We start from the raw sequence: 20471 nt of genomic DNA, 5'->3' as shown, positions 1-20471 counted from the left end.
TGCCTATCCAAATTTAGGAACAACTAATATTAATTATAATTGATCATTTAGTACAAGCTGTGACTTATATGAAATAATTAATATTGAGGATGACTCCCATAAACTTGGCAATGACTCAAACAGCTCAAGAATGTTCATGTCTGTTGACTGGGCTGGCCAATCCTGGAGCACCTTGACCTCCTTTGCTTTCAGGAACGTTGATGTGGAGGCTGAAATATGAGAAAAAGCGCTATCCTGCTGAAGAATTTGCCCTCTCCTGTGGTTTGTGATGTAATGGGCAGCACAAATGCCTTGATACCTCAGACTGGTGATGTTGCCATCCACTCTACAGATCTCTTACACACCGCTATACTGAACATAACCCCAAACTATTATTATTCCTTTACCAAACTTGACTTCACTGACTGTGAAAATCTTGGGTCCATGTGGGTTACAATAGGTCTTCTGCAGTATTTGTAATGATTGGGATGCAGTTCAACAAATGATTCATCGGAAAAATCTGTCTTCTTCAACTTTTACAAATGATCAACTAGAAATCAAGATATTATATGCTGTTCTTACAACTGGGATAGACGACAAGACAGTCCACCACAGTTTACTGTAGTAAAAACTAAAGCATAGGCCTACTACAGTATATATTACTCTAGATTTCTATAGGGTATATTATCAAACAGTATACCACATTTTACTGTAGTAAAAACTAAAGTATATTACAATATGTATTACAGTTTACCATTACAGCATCATTTATTAAATAAGTGTAGTAAATATTATAATACATTTTCTGTACAATACACTTTATTATAGTATGGTTTAAACACAGTGTACTATTTACAATAAATTACTATAGTATTTTGTGATGTGGGAGATAAAAAAAAAAAAAAAAAGTCTTTATAAAGATAAAGAACAGAATCCGCTCATGTTTCGAGACTCGTTTAGCTAATGCTGCACTTGGCCCTCAATAATGGGGAAAACGAGAAAAACAAAAACACAAGGCCATTAGTCAGATACCAAACCCTCTTCCTTAAGAGGACACCTAATAAATACCTCCAAAATCAAATGTTTGTGCAGAAAGCGGAGGCTGATGTGCTCGTGTTTGAATAAAGGTCACATTTATTAATAGACAATCATTAAACTCGGCATGCTTTATAGCGTGCAAGTTACTCATCCTGCTCTAAGCAAGATGGCTGAATTCTGTGATTAATTTAAAGAAAATAAATAATTTAATACAGTCGAAAAAAAAAATAGAGAAAAAGCATGCTTCATTTCCCAGTTGCCTGGATTTATTGCTTAATAGCGCTAACGAAGCTAACGTGGTAATTAATGCAATCAGGCACAGGGGTTTTAAGGCTGCCCCTCCTTGCCACTTTTAGAACAATAGCAGATAATGGGAGCCATTTTAGCTGCTGTCTTATTCTGGCATGAACAAGTGCAGATGGGACAGACGGAGGCGTAGAGGGAGGATGTGAAGTGATATTTCAGGTTATGGGGCCTTTGGAATTGGTTAGCGGAGGATCTCATGACACAGCAGCAGGTGTCTGTTAAAGGATCGCACCTTACCATTAAGATGAAGATCCAAAATTGTCTGATGAGAAATTAGTTTGCTTAATTTACATCAATTGCTAATCACAGTAAATTTTCAGCATACATTTCTGGTCATTTTAAGATGCCAAAACACAGTTGTATGAAGTCGGTATTGGCAACACTCTAAGTGTGGTCAATTTGACAATGACATTTTTTTAAGCTTAGCTATGTTGTGTTAGAAAGGGTGTGATGCTAAAGAACAGACGATTGGATGAATGCACACGTGCACACATGATGGACGAACGACTGAACAAGCAAACAAATGAACGCAGATACCATGGATGGACAGACAGACAGACGAACAAAGAAATAAAGGAGCGAAGGAACGAACAAACAAACGAACAAACTACAGATGAATGGATGGATGGATAAAATTGACCAACAGATGGACGAACATATGCACAAACAAACAAACGAACGAACACCCAAATGAACCAACGAACGAACAAACAAACAAACAAACAAATCAATGACTAGTTTGTAACTTTTGAACAAACTAATAGTTTTCTACTTTTTAAATAGTTTTCAATATTTTCGTAGCAGTTAAGTTTGATTTAGTTGATTAGTTTAAAATGCTGATTCATTCAGATATAAAAATAAATGTGGTAAATTACAACATATAAGCTATGGTGTGTTAGAAAAGGTGTAATGCTAAAGAACGAAGAGTCAGATGAACTCACACATGCAAGCAAGATGGAAGGATGAACGAATGAACAAACGAACGAGAGAACGAACAAACAAACAAACGCACAATGGACAGACGAACGGACGGACGGACAAACAAACGAACGAACGTACAAAAAAAAAACAAATAAGTGATGGATGGATGGATGGATGAACGAACATACAACGAATAAACAAAAGCACAAATGAACTATCAAATGAACAAACAAACTAATGAATAAATAATTTGTTACCTTTGAACGAACTGATAGTTTTCTACTTTTTAAAATAGTTTTCTCTATTTTCGTTACAGTTCTTTAATTAGGTTGATTAGTTTAAAATGCTGATTCATTCAAACATACAAAACAAATGTGATGAATCACAACATATATGCTTTGGATTTTTGTAGTTTTTTGAAGAACAAATGATTGAATTAATGAACGAACGCAAGATGGATGGATGAAGGAACACAAATGAATGAATGAATGAACGAATTAATGAACGAACGAACGCACGATGGACGGATGGATGGATGGATGGATGGATGGATGGAAGAACAAATGAAGGAACGCATGAACGAATGAATGAACGAATGATTTAACAAACGAACGAATGAATTAACGATGGATGGATGATGGATGGACAGACGAATGGACGAACGAACATACAAACAAACGAATAAATGATCGAACAAATGAATGAATAAACAAATCAATGTTTGTAATTTTTGAACGAACTAATTGTTTTCTATTTTTAAACAGTTTTTGCTATTTTCGTTACTTTTCAGTTTGATTCAGTTTAAAATGCAGATTCATTCAGATACAAATATATGTGGTAAATCACAACATATATGCTTTGAATTTTTGTCGATAATATTTTGTTGATTAAATTGACAATTGACAACATTTAGTCTCAAATATAACACAAAATTGACTTGAATTGATTATCAATTAAACTGTTATATAACATTTGCACTTGTATTATACCGACCGTGTTGCCGTCCCTGTGTGATACTGCTTGTAGGACATGTCTCCAAGAGTATGAAAAATCCCATAGAGACAAAAATGTTCTCATGAATAAATTCAATATCTAGAATTTTAGGGTCATATAACTACATTCTACAAGCTCGCCTTTGCTAGTTGTTGGCCTGCATCATGTTCAGCAATCAGTTTTATGATATTGTATGTAATGAAGGTTTGAGCCAGGTGAATTAAATGCAATAAAAACTCTCATGGCATAGCTAAAACTAATTTATTTTAATGAAAAAATAATAAAAAACAATAATGGGCTTTATAAAATGTTTAATTTTAATTTGTTTAATTTTTATCTTTTTTGTCATTATTTTATTCTTTGTCTTGCTGTACTCCCAATGAATAGGTCATTCCAATGTCTCTCTTATTTCATGCTCTCAGTATATTCTTCATCTCGGTTCACGTCTCACAAAGCTTATCAGATAAGAAATTTGCACATTACGGTTGCCAGGTTGAGCCTAATGATGCATAAAGCGGCAAAGGCCTCTTTCTATTTAGATAACGCATATGCACTTAAGCCCCTGCACTGTCACACACAGTGAATGCTGACATAAAACACAGACAATTAAACAGCACAGCAGAGGGCCATCGATCGGTCACTGTACAAGCTTCTGTGGATTCATTAGTGCTTCTTAAAAGACAATTACCCCTGCAGTGGCCCTCCTATAGTAGAGATTAGGGCCACACTAAACGGTCATGATCCCTTTATGATCATGGACTCTGAGTCTGGGACCCAAGACTTTGTGTGCTTTAATGACCATGCCTACAATTAAGTAATTCAGACCAAACATCTTCACATAGACGACTTTTTTGAAACTGTATACACTCAAAAAAAAAAAAAAAAAAAAAAAACATTTGCTGTTTTTTTTTTTCAAACTACTTATTTAAAATGAGCTCAAACAAGACAATTCTTGAGGTTTCTTGGGGACAACTTAAGTGTTAAATTTTTAATCCACACATGTATATCTGAAAAAAAGTTAATTTCTGCATGTTGTCCCAACACAAATCTGTTCTGTTCATGAAGGATGTAAAAAATAAATAAATACAGTGTTTCCGCTAGGATTTTTTCCAGCTGTGGCGGCAGGTCTTTTACACATATCTACCAACTACCTATGGAGTTATTTCAATGAAAAATGTGAAATGAGAATGAGAAATGTGGTGTGCGAAGTATTACACGTCGGGAACGCATTTATGTAACCTTATTACGAGCATGCCAATCTCTGCTTGCACGCCGATTTCCTCTGCTTGTGCACAAAACTTCCCTCAAACGCCCTCAAACACGCTGCTCAAGCACAGATCTTCTTGTGCGCTCTCAAATAAACACTGCTGAAGTGCGATTTAGTGCGTTTATGTAGTGAGTTTGTCTCCTACATTAATTAGTTTGTCAGGAATATTTATAAATGTCTCTAATCGACCTACAGAGCGATATTAATGCGTCCTGATTTAAAGTGAAACGGCTATATGTCGTGTTTGCTGGCCTCACGTATCACGCACCTGTCAGTCAGTTAGTCAGCACGTAACCTTAAAGGGTTAAACAAATGACGCACAACACTGCTACGGTTACAGAAAACTTCACGGCATTTTAATTTACTTACCTTTTAATACATTTTGGTGCGATTATTAACCGCTATTCCAAAAATAAAAAGTTTTGAATGAGAAGCTGTAATGTAGCCGGGATGAAATGTAGCGGAAACCATGCAGATTCATTCAGCGATCATAAATTTATTTTATTTATGTAAAATCATAAATCAGATTTGCACTCCCCTTTTTGCCTGTGTCTAAATAAAAACTAGAGTTTGATGAACACAAAATATCATGATCCCTTTATGATCATAAACTGAGTCTGGGAACCAATTTTACTTTTGATGCTTTTTAATTCATTTAAACTGCATCTTGAGACCCTTGTGTTCTGTTCCATTCCATTCAAGAAGAATTCAGCAATTCTCAAAGTACAGAGATCGATGACCCCTAATGCCCTGCTTTTAGCACTTTACAATGAGACACTGCACTTTAACTTCATGTTTCGCTTAGTATGATGGAGAGTCACAAGTGCAAGAGAAGCGCGACTCGTCTGAGAGGGAAGATTTCAAAAGCACTTTGCTTCGGAAGGCATTGTGCATTTTGCTCCAGTGGCTCAAAGATGAGCGTGATTTCAAGTGGAAAAAGACAACGAGACGAGGCTGCCGTGCTGTTTACAGTGGGTATTAGGGCGTAAAAGAAGCTAAAGAATTAGGCAGAAGGGGATGAGTGGATGGGGATCTATTCATTTTTCAAGGCGTTTTAACTTCGGTGGATGAACAATCGAAAGAGAGGAGGAGAACGCAGCACAAGGCAAGCGAGGGCAACTTATCACCGGCTTTTTATTCCATGCATACCTGTCGAACAGCTGGGGATAACATTAATATTTATAGAAACCAAAGAGCAGGGAGGATTTACCATACTTTTAAAATCCATTTTCCTCACTTAATGCCCTTATCAGGCTCCAACTTCCCTCTTTCTTTCTTGCGGAAGCATTTGTATCAGTTGCTTACTGCTGCACTGAACTGAAAGGTTTGGGTTCTGGATGATGGAAGAAGGGAACAAGTGCGCAAACAGATTCCCTCCTTTTCATATTCCCTTTCTAAAAAACAATCCCGTTGTGTGGGGGAGCAAACACAGGTCAAACTCAAATTTGCAAAAAGGATATTATGGCGGTGTTCAATGTGCCACTTGAGGATACCTAACAGTACAGAAGGAGTACAGATAAATCTTAAACTACTTTTAAAATTATTAAAATAATAGTAGTAATAATAAGAAAATAATATAATAGCTACCTGGTTTGTTTTGGTTTGGTTTGGTTAGATTCGGTTCGGTTCCATTCGGTTTAGTTTAGTTTTACACAAGCAAATTTCAGCTAAAAACTTAACATTTACAATGCTTTGCCACCCGAGTTAGACAAGTTACTTTCAAAATATAATACATTATATATTTCTAGTGTCATTTGAATCTAATAAGTTATCTAACAATATTGCTGTCTCTAAAATGTAATGTCACAACACTTTTGTACTACTTTAAAGTTATTTTAATCAAAATGACCACAGAAGAATTTCCAAACATTCATTTTGACATCAACTGTAATTATTCAGAGCGATTTCTGTTTGCACAACAGCCAGTACTTCAAACAGAAATATGATCATGACAGCTTTTGTTTTAAATATTAAAATAATATATAAAAAATCATAAAACATATTTAGTTAAAACTATTAGTTGAACCTCTTTTAACACTAAATACATTAGTGTTAATCTCAGTTGGCCATTCACAACAAACACATAGACTGGTGGATAATGAAGGCACTTTCTCTTCCTGTGATGATCATAAATACATTTAGTGTACATGCAAAAAGAAGCCACAACCACAAAGCCACTGGATCAATTAAAAGACCAGAGAGACAGTCACGCTTGCCATAAACAAATGCCAGACATGGAGGGAAAGGAAGAAGAGATAAAGGAAGAGAAGAGATATAAATTGCAATCTGCATGGCAGTTGCCAGTATTGATGCAGTTTGTCAAACAGGCAGGCGAGTTGGACAGTGCAGAATAGTAATTGACTTCAATTCTGCCGCAGTCAGTAGGATAATAATGAAATGCAGTCCAACAATTGGCATGATTACCGTGCTTTCCAAGTTCAGCCTGTCACACACCTCCGCAACCCTTCTCACCACGTGCTGAAGCTTTACATTATTCATGCAATACTGTCCAAAAGTTTGGCTGTCTGATAGATTTTTTTTTAAATGTTTCTGAAAGAAGTCTTATGCTCACCAAAGCTGAATTTGTTTGATAAAAGACACAGTAAAATGTAGTATTGTGAAACATTCTTGCAACATAATTTTTATTTATTTAAATACAATTGGCAAAGCTGAATTTTCAGTGTGCAGTGTGCCATATAAGCAGTGTATACTCTGAACCACACAATATAATAAATCTAAATTAAATTGTTGATAAAAAGATGATGTAAAAGACAGTCAAATATGAAAACACGCTAAAATATTTTGATAATTAATGGTGTTAATCTAGCAACTTTTGTTAATCTTTCCGCTTCCCAATTTTCATTTTAGAAGCGGACGGACGGACGGACGGACGGACGGACGGACGGACGGACGGACGGACGGACGGACGGACGGACGGACGGACGGACGGACGGACGGACGGACGGACGGACGGACGGACGGACGGACGGACGGACGGACGGACGGACGGACGGACGGACGGACGGACGGACGGACAGACAGACAGACAGACAGACAGACAGACAGACAGACAGACAGACAGACAGACAGACAGACAGACAGACAGACAGACAGACAGACAGACAGACAGACAGACAGATAGATAGATAGATAGATAGATAGATAGATAGATAGATATGGAGCTACATAATCTGTCATTGATATGTTTGGGGGGAGCTACTGTTTAACTTAACCTATGACAAGGGCCAGACGGAATCTGGGGACGTTTTTTGCTATTTCTGCAGAGAATTTTTGTAAAAATTTGCGGATTTCTGCGTAATTATTTTGGGAGTATCCAACGGAGTATCATAACTAAAACGTTAATATATGAAATAAAAAGTAATAAATTACTGAATAAAAACTGAATAAATTCAGATTTACACATTTACTCAAGTAAATAATCAGAATTAATAATGGGCTAAAAATCTGCAGAAATCTGCGGAAAATCTGCAGAATTCTGCACTCGCAGATTCCGTGTGAGCCTACCTTTTACATTATAAATGAGTATATTGATGGATATGGACCTGCTATTAAAAAAAGCCTTTAACTCTGCAACATACACATTTCAGCTATGAAACTAAGTATATTTGAATATTCTTTAATATGCAATATTTTATAATATTTTAGTTATATAACATTATTTTAGCATGGTGCCCTATAATACATCAAAGCTCAAAGTAAAAGTTGAGATCTCAGTTCCTGACCTGTTTAATGCATACACAGCCCTAGAGAATCCGATGCTGACAGTGTATACAGAAGACACCCATTAGCCTGGCATTTAAAAAAAAAAAAAAAATTGCCAGTGTATCTGACGTTGAATATGCTCTAATGAAGCCGTTTACACCATCAGCTATTAAAAGCTCCCGAACTGGGGCTCCAGTCTCCCGCAGATGTTCCCACTGGGCTTAGTGACGGCTTCCTAATTCCTCACTGTAGCTTAACTAAGACTGGAGTCCAAAGAGCACATAAAGACCCCAGCTGCTAACAAGATGCTTCCCTCTCTACTGTTTAATTACACATCTAACAAACAATTAATGAGATCAATAAAAGGGGCTGATGCGAAAGATGCCATTAGAGCTCCGAGGAGGGAGAAGAAAAAAAGAAAGAAAGAAAGAAAGAAAGAGAGAAAGAAAGAAAGAAAGAAAGAAAGAAAGAAAGAAAGAAAGACTAACGGCTCTTTCTTGAGGCTAAATACGCTTTAATAGAGCTCTGCTGAATAATTTGAGGTCAGCTGAGGTCAGTTCTCTGGAGAGCAATGTGTAGCGATTTAGCCATGAGCCTATCTAGCCTTCACAGGTTTTAAGTGGCTGATAACAGGACCCATTTGTATGTGAATGTGTGCAAAATTAAAGCGAAAGGGGAAAAAAAAGTTTGTCCTTTGAGCTGCCTGAAATCTCCCACTCTGTTCAAACGAGTTGATTTGCACAACAGAAAAGAAGGCCATCAAATCCTCCTTCCTCTCAAACACGGCCAGCATTACTAGCATTACTCTGTCCCCCCTCTGCTTTCAGACTCCCACTTCCTGCTGCCAGATAACAATCATATTTGTTATTCATGCATTGTGTTCTCTTCTTTTTTTCTCCTGTTCTGTTAGGGGTGGGTATGGTCAAGGATTTTCCTTCTCAATACATTGTGTCTAATTATAGATATGGCAAGAATTTGCTCCAAGGCTGATTGATGGATAGATGGATGGATGGATGGATGGATGGATGGATGGATGGATGGATGGATGGATGGATGAATGGATGGATGGATGGATGGATGGATGGATGGATGGACGGACGGACGGATGGATGGAAGGATGGACCGATGGAGAAATAGCTGATCACATCATTAAAATAAATCACAAAAAACAATTATTTTTCAAATATATTAAAATAGTAGATTTTAAAAAATGTGTTATAGTACACAATAATATAATATAATTTAATTAGTGCTGTCAATCGATTAAAAAGTTAACTAATTAATCACACTTTTTTATATTAATCACGATTAATCAAATTTAAAAGACTGAGACTTACAATTTTGGCTATTCAAATTTAAAATTAATGTAAACGCAGAACAAAAACTATTTGAATTCAAAATATATTTTTGTTTAACTTGTAACACAGATTTCTTCATGTAAACAACATAACCACAATAAACAAATAATCCATCAAGATCCTGGATTGACAGCCATATTTATTACAGAAATAAAAACACAAGCATGTTAATGCCATTTGATTTCAAAACAATCAATCCCAATAAAGGAAAAAATATTTCCATGTTGGATTCAAAGTGGACTGAAAAAAATGCCAAAATACAGGCATTGCAAATATGGAAAATGGAAAATTATAATAATAAAGTATTGAATACAAACAATTGCACTCATTGAAAAGTTGTGTTGCTGTGAGTTGAGAACATTATTATAAAGTCTAAACAATTTTGCCTAGTCCTCCTTTACATTCAGCCAGTTGCGAAAACAGCCCAGTGTGTTGAAATTATCGGGGGACAATGCAGACTTTTCCTTTTGAATGATGTGAGCTGAGAGTGAGTCTCGCACAAGCACTGAATCGGCATATGCATTTCGGTGGTTAATGTGGATAAGACAAATTAAGCCCTTTTTGAAGGCAAGTTTCATTAAAAACAACTAATGTCGCATTACCAGGCTATCCAGCGTTTCCTCTAGAGTTTAATTTTTAATTTCATATGTTTCATTTTTAACTTTCGACTTTTGTTTTAATGGAATTTGATATCGCATGGCGAATGGAGAAAAAAAAACCCACCGCATTTTGTGACTCGGTGGTCCTTTAAGGTAATCAAAAATCTCTGTTAACATGGTAGACTCTAAATTAGAGTATTATCTTAAACATTTTAAAATTAGAGTATTGGTGTCCATGTAAATATACTCAGAAAGTGATATAATATAATATAATATAATATAATATAATATAATATAATATAATATAATATAATATAATATAATATAATATAATATAATATAATATAATATAATATAATATAATATAATATTGTAATTGTGATCTATTCCTACCAGTTCTCTGCCATTTCCATAGGGAATCGGCACAAAGGATTTGACACGTAATACCACAAACTTGCAATGTAACAGTTTACTTTTCGTTTTTTCAGGATACAAAAAATAAATAAAAAAACAAACGTAAGAACTATTTACACTTTTCCAAGCTTATCATAGAAATATGATTTCGACGAACGGTCAAAAGACTGTCTACCATAAAGCCCCTTCCTTCTTTCTAATCTTTTTTTTCTGTTGCTTACGCATGACATTAGTTAACATTTGAACTGTCATGTACATATTTTAAAATCACAAAATATATGTGGAGGAGAGACCCCCCCCTCATGATTGTGAAGCGCTTTGGGTGTATGGCCATACACAATAAATGCGCTATATAAATACACATTACATTACATTACATTACATTACATTACAAATCAAATCCTCTATGAAATAACAGCAACTTTATTTCTCAATACAAATAATATAACATTATAGAAAAATATAACAAATCTCTCAGTGATCTTCATGGTTCTAACACATATAACATGTAAAAACTAGTGTCACATTCCTTAAATCAAAGAGTTGAACCTATTGTGTACATTAAAAAAGGACAATAAGGGACATTGTACATTATCAGCTACAAAACAAATTCAGAAACCACTTTAAAATTATCATCTGAATGTAGTCTATTAAGAACATCGTAATTCAAAAGGAATATTCTACCAAACATTGGAATTGTGTACTCTAAAAATGAGCCTATACATGTTTAAAAACATGTCACTTGTTCGCCATTGTTTTTTTAAATCAAAATTCAAAGTAACACATTTTTGCAGCAACAGTTTAAATTCAATATGCAGAGCTTTCTCTGTCCTAACGCTCATATAATAATGTCACAAGACAAGGAGAGATCGCAAAAGCCTAACGAGCATTTTCTAGTCTAATGGCATGCTCTTTAGAAAACGTAATGGCTGAATAAAAAGCACATTAACATCAATCACAATGTTCCTTAATTTTATATTACCAGCAAAACAGGCTTAGCTCCAGCTCTAGCTCTGCGTATAACCTCCAACAAACACACAGTTATGTAGAAGTGGCACAGGAATGCAATTACTGTAAATATGCTAATATGTCATAAAACACTATTTTATAATATCATGTAATATCACATAAAAATAAAATGTATATGAATTACCATCCAACACATGGTCATAAAATGTTTATGAATCAAAGAAAAACAAATATCTAATGCTAGGTTCACACTCACATCTTGGAGGTAAAGGTCTGCGCAGGACTGTTTTTATAGTTCCGCTCCCGCCAGATTTTATTCCTCACACAAAAACTCCCACTGTATATTCAGTCTTTGTTCACCTGCTGCCCCCTTAGAATAATTTTCTACCCGACCCAATTATTCCAGCTGAATTTAGAGCTGGTTTCCTAAATCTCATGTTTAAAATGAGTACTACCAAAAGAGAGAGATAATAGAAAACACTGTAGGTTGTGCAAGGATTGTAGGCTATATGTCAGTTTTGTTTTCCCCTTCGTGATGAGACACGAGTTCCTTAAACCTGAGGTTCCAGCTTTCTGAAGCAGGTCACACACTGGTGCATATGACAGTTGGAAGTAATATTTTCCAAACGCACACATTCACGTTATTTAAAATAAAACTATTCAAATCTGCTTAGAATTCTAAAATGCATGGCGAAGCGTTAAGCAGCGCATCCGGTGTGCGACCCCCTTGACTGCTAAAGGGTATTACATCGCACAAAGGGTATTTTTTTTTCCATTTGCATCTATGGTGCATGAAAAAGACTCCCATATATCAGACTTGCCTGATGTGGTTTTCTTAACAGTAAACTGACCGTTTTCTAATGCAACCTGAGTGTGCTTTAAAATATGTTGTTAATCTTACACGGTAAACTGAAAATTTTGTGAATTTGTGATAAACATGTCACACATTCTGCGTCTTTCACACCATGTGGCAATAATTAGCCTCTATTCCCACGTTTGCATTCACTTTGTGTGTAATTGTTTTTTAGAGTACAATTTTAACAGTAAGTTACTGTAGATTCCACCGGAAATTGTTAACAGTGTAGGATGTGTTCTCATGTTAAATATAAACACTTTAATTGTGTTCAGCTTCTCAGAAAATGACTTAGTGTTTATCTTTTTTTTTTCCATTTCACATTCAGACTAATGACTTGCATTAGACTTGCATCTAATGTAAAAGTATAGCGTCTATAATGTCTAGATATTTATATTAAAAAATGAAACTACAGATGAAGATATTTATATCTGCAGTGTATGCACTATTCAATGCCATGCCTTCATGAATTCAAGACTTCCTGTTGTGACATAAAGCCTGTTTTATGTCCTTAAATAGTGGAAGGGCAAATTAAGACTTGTTAAGACCTTTTAAGACCCACAGAACCCCTGTGCAATGTATTTTATGAGAAAATGAAAATGTTTTTCGACCTTTGATTCATGTAAACCAATTGAAGGAGACCTACAAAGCAAAATTAGAAACCTTTTAAAGTAGCATAATAGTGGCACTTTAAAACTTTGAAGCGTAATTGAATTTGGGAGCGTGAAATGTGGAGCTTTGCTTCCAAACATGAGGAACACACTGCGGTGCTGCAGCATTGGGTGCGTGTATGTGTGTGAGAGACGCAAGAAATATGTTTCATTAGTCAATGTCACACACAATGATGGGACTATTAGTCTGTGCCTTCTTGACTTCTGCACACACACGCTCACACACTGATAAAACTTTGCCATTAAACACCACTCTGGCCTTCAAGCCTGAGGGGCACATCCTGCTTCGATAGAAAGAGAAGAGAAAATACGACTCATGTTTTTCTTTTTTTTTCTTTCTCAAACACACAGACGAAGTGCTGCTAACGTACCACCCCCACCCCACCTTGCACAATGCACACAGCACTTCTGGGAATACAATACCACAGAGTTCACAAAGTTTTCTTTTTTTAGTTGTTGCATTGCTCTTTCAAAAAAATGAAACCGACACGTACACACACCTCGCAGCCTCTTCTGGCTTCACACTGGCCCTCTCTTCACATGCTCGGCTCTCTCTGATGCCGCCCCGCAATGTGTTGGACTTTTTAAAAAAACTAGGCCACTTTCAAAAATAAAGCGATGGGAGAGAGGGAGGGAGGGAGAGAGAGAGAGAGAGAGAGAGAGAGAGACATTTTATCTGATCCTATAAGCTATAATCTTATCTATCCAAGCATGAAAAATGCTTATTCTCACATCCCCCCTAGTCTTACGTGCAGGGATGCTTGATTACGCCATTAATCATGTACAGAGAGAAAAGTAAGAAAATGTGTAGCATAGAAAAAAATAGAGAGTAAAAAAGAACAAGAAACGGGGCAGTCTTTGAGCCGGGCATCACGGTTACAATCCAGCACAAGTGTGTGTGTGTGTGTGTGTGTATATGAAAGATGATGGGCTGCAGTATTCTGTTATTATAAATTTAGAAAATAGTGGGATTTTAGTATTGTACAAAATGTATTAATACGCCGACTTATTTATTTATTGATTTTTTTCAGAAATAATGTTGTTAAATGTTTTTGTAGTGCCTATTAGTTTCTATTTAAGTTTTAATTTATTTTCAATGTACATTTCGGTTTATTCAATTGGCACTTTATCTTACACTACATTGTTTCAATTAGTTAAAAAATAACATTACAAACTTTGTCCTCATTTGATACTTATATTTAGTTCAAGCTTCATAGTAAAAATTAAAAAAATAATAATAAAATAAAATAATCAAACAAACAAACAAACAAACAAATACATTTAAATAATAAATAAACAAATAATAAATAAATTAATTAATTAATTAATTTATTTATTTATTAAATTAAAATAACCAAATGACAGAATAACCGAACAAATAAACAAAACAAATATATATTCGATATATATATATATATATATATAATAAACAAACAAATAAATAAATAAATAAAATGCTAATAAATAGAATTAAATAAAGTAAAATAATAAAAAAATTATAAAATAAAATAAAAGTAAAATAAAATAAAAATAACCAAACGAACAAACAAACAAATTAATGAATAAATAAATAAATAAATAAATAAATAAATAAATAAATAAATAAATAAATAAATACAGGTTTATTAAATAATACCAACAATTCCCTGGCAACACCACAAAGCCATGGAAACTGCCTAGCAACGACAAAGCAACACCCTATAGCTACCTCCCAAAATATCCTAGCAATTGCATAGTATTAATCTATTAATTACATAACAACCACACAGAAAACCTAATAACTACCAAGCAGCATCACTGCAAACACACAAAACACCCTGGTAATCGTCAGACAGAGTATACTGGCAACCACCTAGCAACCTTCGTGAACACCATATCAACTGCACTGCAGCATTGTAGCCACCACCTAGATGACCCTAGCAACCACACAAAACACCTTATAACCACCTAGCAACATCCTAACAACCACACATAATATGTTGACAACAGCATAGCAAATCAGAAACATGCTAACAACCATGCATGACAAGTAGTGACTACGATGAACAGCGACTAGACATTCCAAACTTCCAACAGATTCAGAATATTAAGAAGGGGCGGGGCTTTATTTTTTTTGTGCATCATTACCTCATAGCAAACTAACTGTAAGAGGGGTGTGGATGGATTGCTGTGGCTGAAGCCTTTAAACTGAAATCACTCCAAACTGAAAACTGCGCCACTCCAAATGCAGAAGTAAATGCTCAGACTTTGATTGGATATTACCAAAAACAAACTTTATTTTTCAGTGGATTAACTTGGATGGATGTATTATTCGACTAAAGTATGCATGCTAGCAAAATGAACATTGCACATTTTGGATTTCACACAGAATTTAAACTCTCTTTAAACTTAATCACCACTTATTAACTTGTTCCAAACTTTTGCTTTTAAATTATTAATGCGTAACTAACATAGCTGTAATAGATGTCCTGAGATAACGTTAGATTATTCATTAAAACAGATGACGTCAAACTTTCCATTTTAGCTTCCATCTGCTGAAGATACTGTGCATGTGTTAAAAGAAGAATAGAAGACATGAATGAAAATTCTGATAAATATGATGGTGTGAGAGGGGAAAACATTGGTCTGTTGCTATGACTATGGCTTTCTGCAGGTCTGTGTGAAGCAGAATATTTGTACTTCACACAGCCCACAAAAAGAAAAGCAAGCAAACAGGTGAATAAAGATTTTATTTATTTATTTATTTATTTATTTATTTATTTATTTATTTATTTCTGTCTGGAGATGCATTCAAATCTAAAAACAATCCAAAGGCTTCATAATTGGTTCAAACCATTGTGGATCACACCACCATTTGCTGGTTACGCAGAGCTGGTAAAAGCCAAAACAGTGAATTTGACACTGCAGGACTTGACTGAAATCAGGCATGGCTGTGTGTGCAGTCACCTGGTACTAATAACCCCTTCAATTATTCTGATTTAACTGGGGGGTAATTACTTTCTCACACACAGGGACTATTAGTGCTGGATAACTGTGGTCATTAAAAAAATATTAAATATGCACAAGATGGATGGAATGATAGATAGACAGAAGCAGACAGACTTACAAATTTCATTTAAGTGGGTCACACAATGGAAACCTGGCCAATTGATTACATCTTTTTTGTTCATTTTCAATGGCAAATGGTGCTATTCTAGCAGCATGCCCTAATTTTGCATATGTTGATAATGTAGCCTACCAGTGATGAAAAATATGGCCATTATAATTAGGCATCTGATGGAAATTGTAGAGGAACAAAAGCGAATACTGGGTTTGTTTTTCTTTCAGAGTGGGTCTCGTGGGAGTAACAGGTGTGCATTGCAAAACCATGTCATCTAATAAATAAAACCACAGTATATTTAAACTGATTTAAAGTAAAATAATTAAATAAAATAAAAAATATATATTAAATATTCACTTCCATTTGACATCAAAATATAAAACTTAAATAAATGTGCTAAAGTTTAGGTTCAAAATATATGCATTCATATTGAAAAAAAAATATTTAAAAAATGCAACAACATGACACTGTATTTCTATTAAATGGTTAGGAAAAATGCAGAATAAATACAATCACACTAAAATATGTTTCCCTTTCCTGAACAATTAATTGATAGTAAGTAAATAAGTAAATAAATAGGGACCAACTAATCTATCAATCATAAATTAACTAAAAACTAAAAAGTTTTCTTTTTTTTCCGTTCATGGACATTAAGTGGATGGACAATAAGTATGTCAATAAATAAGTGAATAGATAGAATGATCTATCTACCCAACCAGTCAACCAACCAATCAACCAACAAACCAGCCAGCCATCCAGACAGACAACCATCTAAACAGCCAACTAACTAACTAACTAACTAACTAACTAACTAACTAACTAACTAACTAACTAACTAACCAGACATCCAGCCATCCAACCAACCAACTAGTCAACCAACTAGCCAACTAACCAACCAACCAACCAGCATCCAGCCATTTAACCAACCAACCATCCAACTAACCAGCCAGTCAGCCAGCCAGACATCCAGCCATCCAACCAACCAACCAACCAACCAATCAACCAACCAGACATCCAGCCATCCAACCAACCAAGAAACCAACCAACTAACCAGCCAGCCAACCAACCAGCAATCCAGCCATCCATCCAACCAACCAGCCAACCAAACAACCAACCAGCCAACTGACCGACCAACCTCTCACACACACCCACGCACGCATGCACGCACGCATGCGCGCGCACACACACACACACACACACACACACACACACGCACACACACACACACACACGCGCACACACACACATGCTCATGCTCATTACAAGCAAGCCTGCTGTTCAAATCGGAGTAAGAAAAACTGCACTGTAAAAAGTCATTAAGATACACAGGGACCATTCAGCTGAAATGGCTAATCAAGCTTGGTGCAATTAAATAAGTGCACTAAAATACCACCACTCATCCTCCTCAATGATCCCTGACGATAATTGAGTCTCGGAGGGCGGCTGGTACCCGCAAGGTCGCACACGAGCTCAGTAATGCACAACACGCAGTGAACCTAAATGACTCTCAGAGCGAGACACGGTAAGCAGAGTTAACACTAGCAGGTGTTCTCTGTAACTGTCTGCCCGTGGAACAATATCAAACAGGGATCGAGAAAAGTTAAGGTACCGCAGAGAACATCCGGCCAAATCTCTTTAGTCAAACATCTGTCAAAACAGATGTGCCAGGGCAAGGCCAGAAACTCGGTGAAGATGAGAAAGAGATGAAGTGGGAGAAAAAGGATGCAAAAAACGTAAGGTCTGCTTTCTGGCACAATCAAGAAGGATAAATGGTGGAATCTGTTGCTTTATTGAAGACTGTCTACAGCAGCCAGTTTGTTTCCAGTAGGATTTCATTAGAGCTGGAGAGGCTGGCCCAGGTGCCTTCGCAAAAAAAAAAAAAAAAAGAAAATGAAGAGAAAACACGTGCTCTTTTGAGTCTCATACTGAAAGAGACTCATATTCATTAAGCCTTGCCAAAAGTGAAAAGCGATTCCTTCACTGGGCTAATTACAGATAGTCCCATCTGGCAGCAAGAGATACAATAACTCAGACATAACCAAATTAACGTTGTCATTCCATTTTGGGGGTCTATAGAGTCCACATTTTGCCAATCTTGGGCTCCCGTTTGCAGAGTAACGATTAAGTTTCTTTTTTTGTTGATAAGTTGAAACAGAACACTTTGGGATTTTTGACTTGGATTTGTTTGAGTTACCATGATGTTGTACTTGGCTTTTCTCAAATAGTCGAAAACTGGAAAGCAGACCTTGGTTACATTTTACATACTTTCGCATTCAACACCAATTTAAATTTTAGAACTGGTAGCATGTTGTTTTAAAAAAGACATATGCATAGTGTAAAGCTTGACTGCATTTAGATACAGGTGTGGATTACCTAAATATTCTGTCTGTTTTTGTAAGTACACAACTCACTCTAGAAAACACAATGAGAAAAAGTAGACATGGCCCAGATTTTATAAAAATGAGTATCAATGACAGGTTTTTTGGATGAACTTTCAGTTCCAAGTACTAAAATACACTCTTTAGGGCAATTATGTATTTGTGTGTGTACATGTGTAAGCATGTGGGTGTATGTGTGTTAATATAAAACTTACAGTCCTTTATAGTCCACTTGTTATGAAGCAGATGCTGAGAACAGAATTGAGGATCCAAATGCAGGTTTATTATGAAAATGGTCAGGCAAGCAATGGTCAACACATGGGGCAAAAAGATGCATGCAGGAAATCCAGAGTCTTGGTCAATAAACAGGTGAATGGTCAGGAAAGGCAGCAAGCAACATAAACAAACAGAACAAAGCAAGGGCCAAAAACACAGCAGGGCAAGACAAAGGAAACGCATCGTAATGTTCACAATACATAATAAGACTCAGCAATTAGTGTGAGTGAGTGAAGTGTATTTATTGTCCTTGAAATAAGTGATGACAAGCTTCAGCTGAGTCTCTCTGTGTGTAATCAGGAAAAACTGGAACAGGTGTGTGTTTGAGGTGCATGACTGGATTTAGTCCATTTGACGACCGATTTGTAGTTAACCAGCGATCCACAGTAGCTTAGATCGCTGGTGATGTAACACCACTATGGTTGTTCAAGTTGTCAATACTAACTAACCAACTAACTAACTAACTAAAAAGTAAATAAGTAATATAGATCATTATTATTATTATTATTAATAAAAAATTATAAATAATAATAATAATAAATAATAACAATTAAAAAAACTAAACGTGCAGAAAATAGGTAGTGGTGTTTCCAGGATGATCTCAGGGTTTAAAGATCACGTACAAGAGGACACAAGATCACATTTAGATATCCTTAATGAATCAAACCTGCAGTAACACATTAATCACAATTTAGATTAGGCTAAGCTGACCTAAAGCATGATAACATGAATAAGTCTGTATCAAGAACACCAAAAACAAGCATGATGGCATGAACATTTCCGTTATTACCACAATTAACCAGCTCCAATTGGGCTCTGCAGCTCCAATTCAATTACAGATTATTTAATTTAATTTAATTTAATTTAATTTAATTTAATTTAATTTAATTTAATTTAATTTAATTTTATTTTATTTTATTTTATTTTATTTTAACAAAGCACCTTAATGCTGGGTCTTCAATGTGGTATATGTATATGTAAAATAAAAAAAAAATAAAATAAAAATAGAAACAATAAATAAAACAAAACAAAAATATTTAATGTGTGTTATCCTCCGCAAACTCTGCAATCAGAAACACCCCCAGACTGTGAATAATTCAGCAAAACTATTCTTCCTGACTATGGATTTTTTTGGGGTGAGGGATTTTGGAGAGCATCCATGTGGTTGAAACTCACAAAAATGTCAGGAGTTAGCATTGAAATTGCTTACAGCACCTTTAAGATGTTGTTTATGCGTGGGTTCACTTCTGAAACTCAACAATCAATAACAATTTCGATCAGCCCCTGCCATGGCCTGGCACTAAGTTCTACACTAGCTTAAAAATGGCACACGCAGTCTATTCATTGAGAACGGTTTAAAAAATACTCAAGGTATCAACCCCAGAACTTTATTTTAATATTATTACTATTTTTTTTTTTTTTTGTAATCATAGAGATGAGGCTCGATCCATAAATCATTTCTAGGCATGGCTCAGCGTAGCCTGACTAAATGTGGTACATTTCTAATGCAATATATTTCAGCAAAAGGTCATTGTTTTGTATTAGCTACATTCAAGTGCTGTATTGCTCAACATCTCTTTCTATTTCTAAAAGACTCACCCACCTATATGGCATGCTTTTCAGTTC

General features: G+C 35.5%; 1 protein-coding gene across 5 annotated transcripts in view; it reads right to left on the bottom strand.

Moving 5' to 3' along the window:
* ctnna2 (catenin (cadherin-associated protein), alpha 2) overlaps positions 1-20471 on the bottom strand; it is a 782625-nt gene that overhangs the window by 491642 nt on the left and 270512 nt on the right.

The sequence above is a fragment of the Danio rerio genome, chromosome 1 (assembly GCF_052040795.2).
Source record: "Danio rerio strain M-AB ecotype USA chromosome 1, GRCz13ab, whole genome shotgun sequence".
Lineage (NCBI taxonomy): Eukaryota > Metazoa > Chordata > Actinopteri > Cypriniformes > Danionidae > Danio > Danio rerio.
Note: the sequence above shows the minus strand (reverse complement) of the source record. Positions and strands in the feature narration are given on the sequence as shown.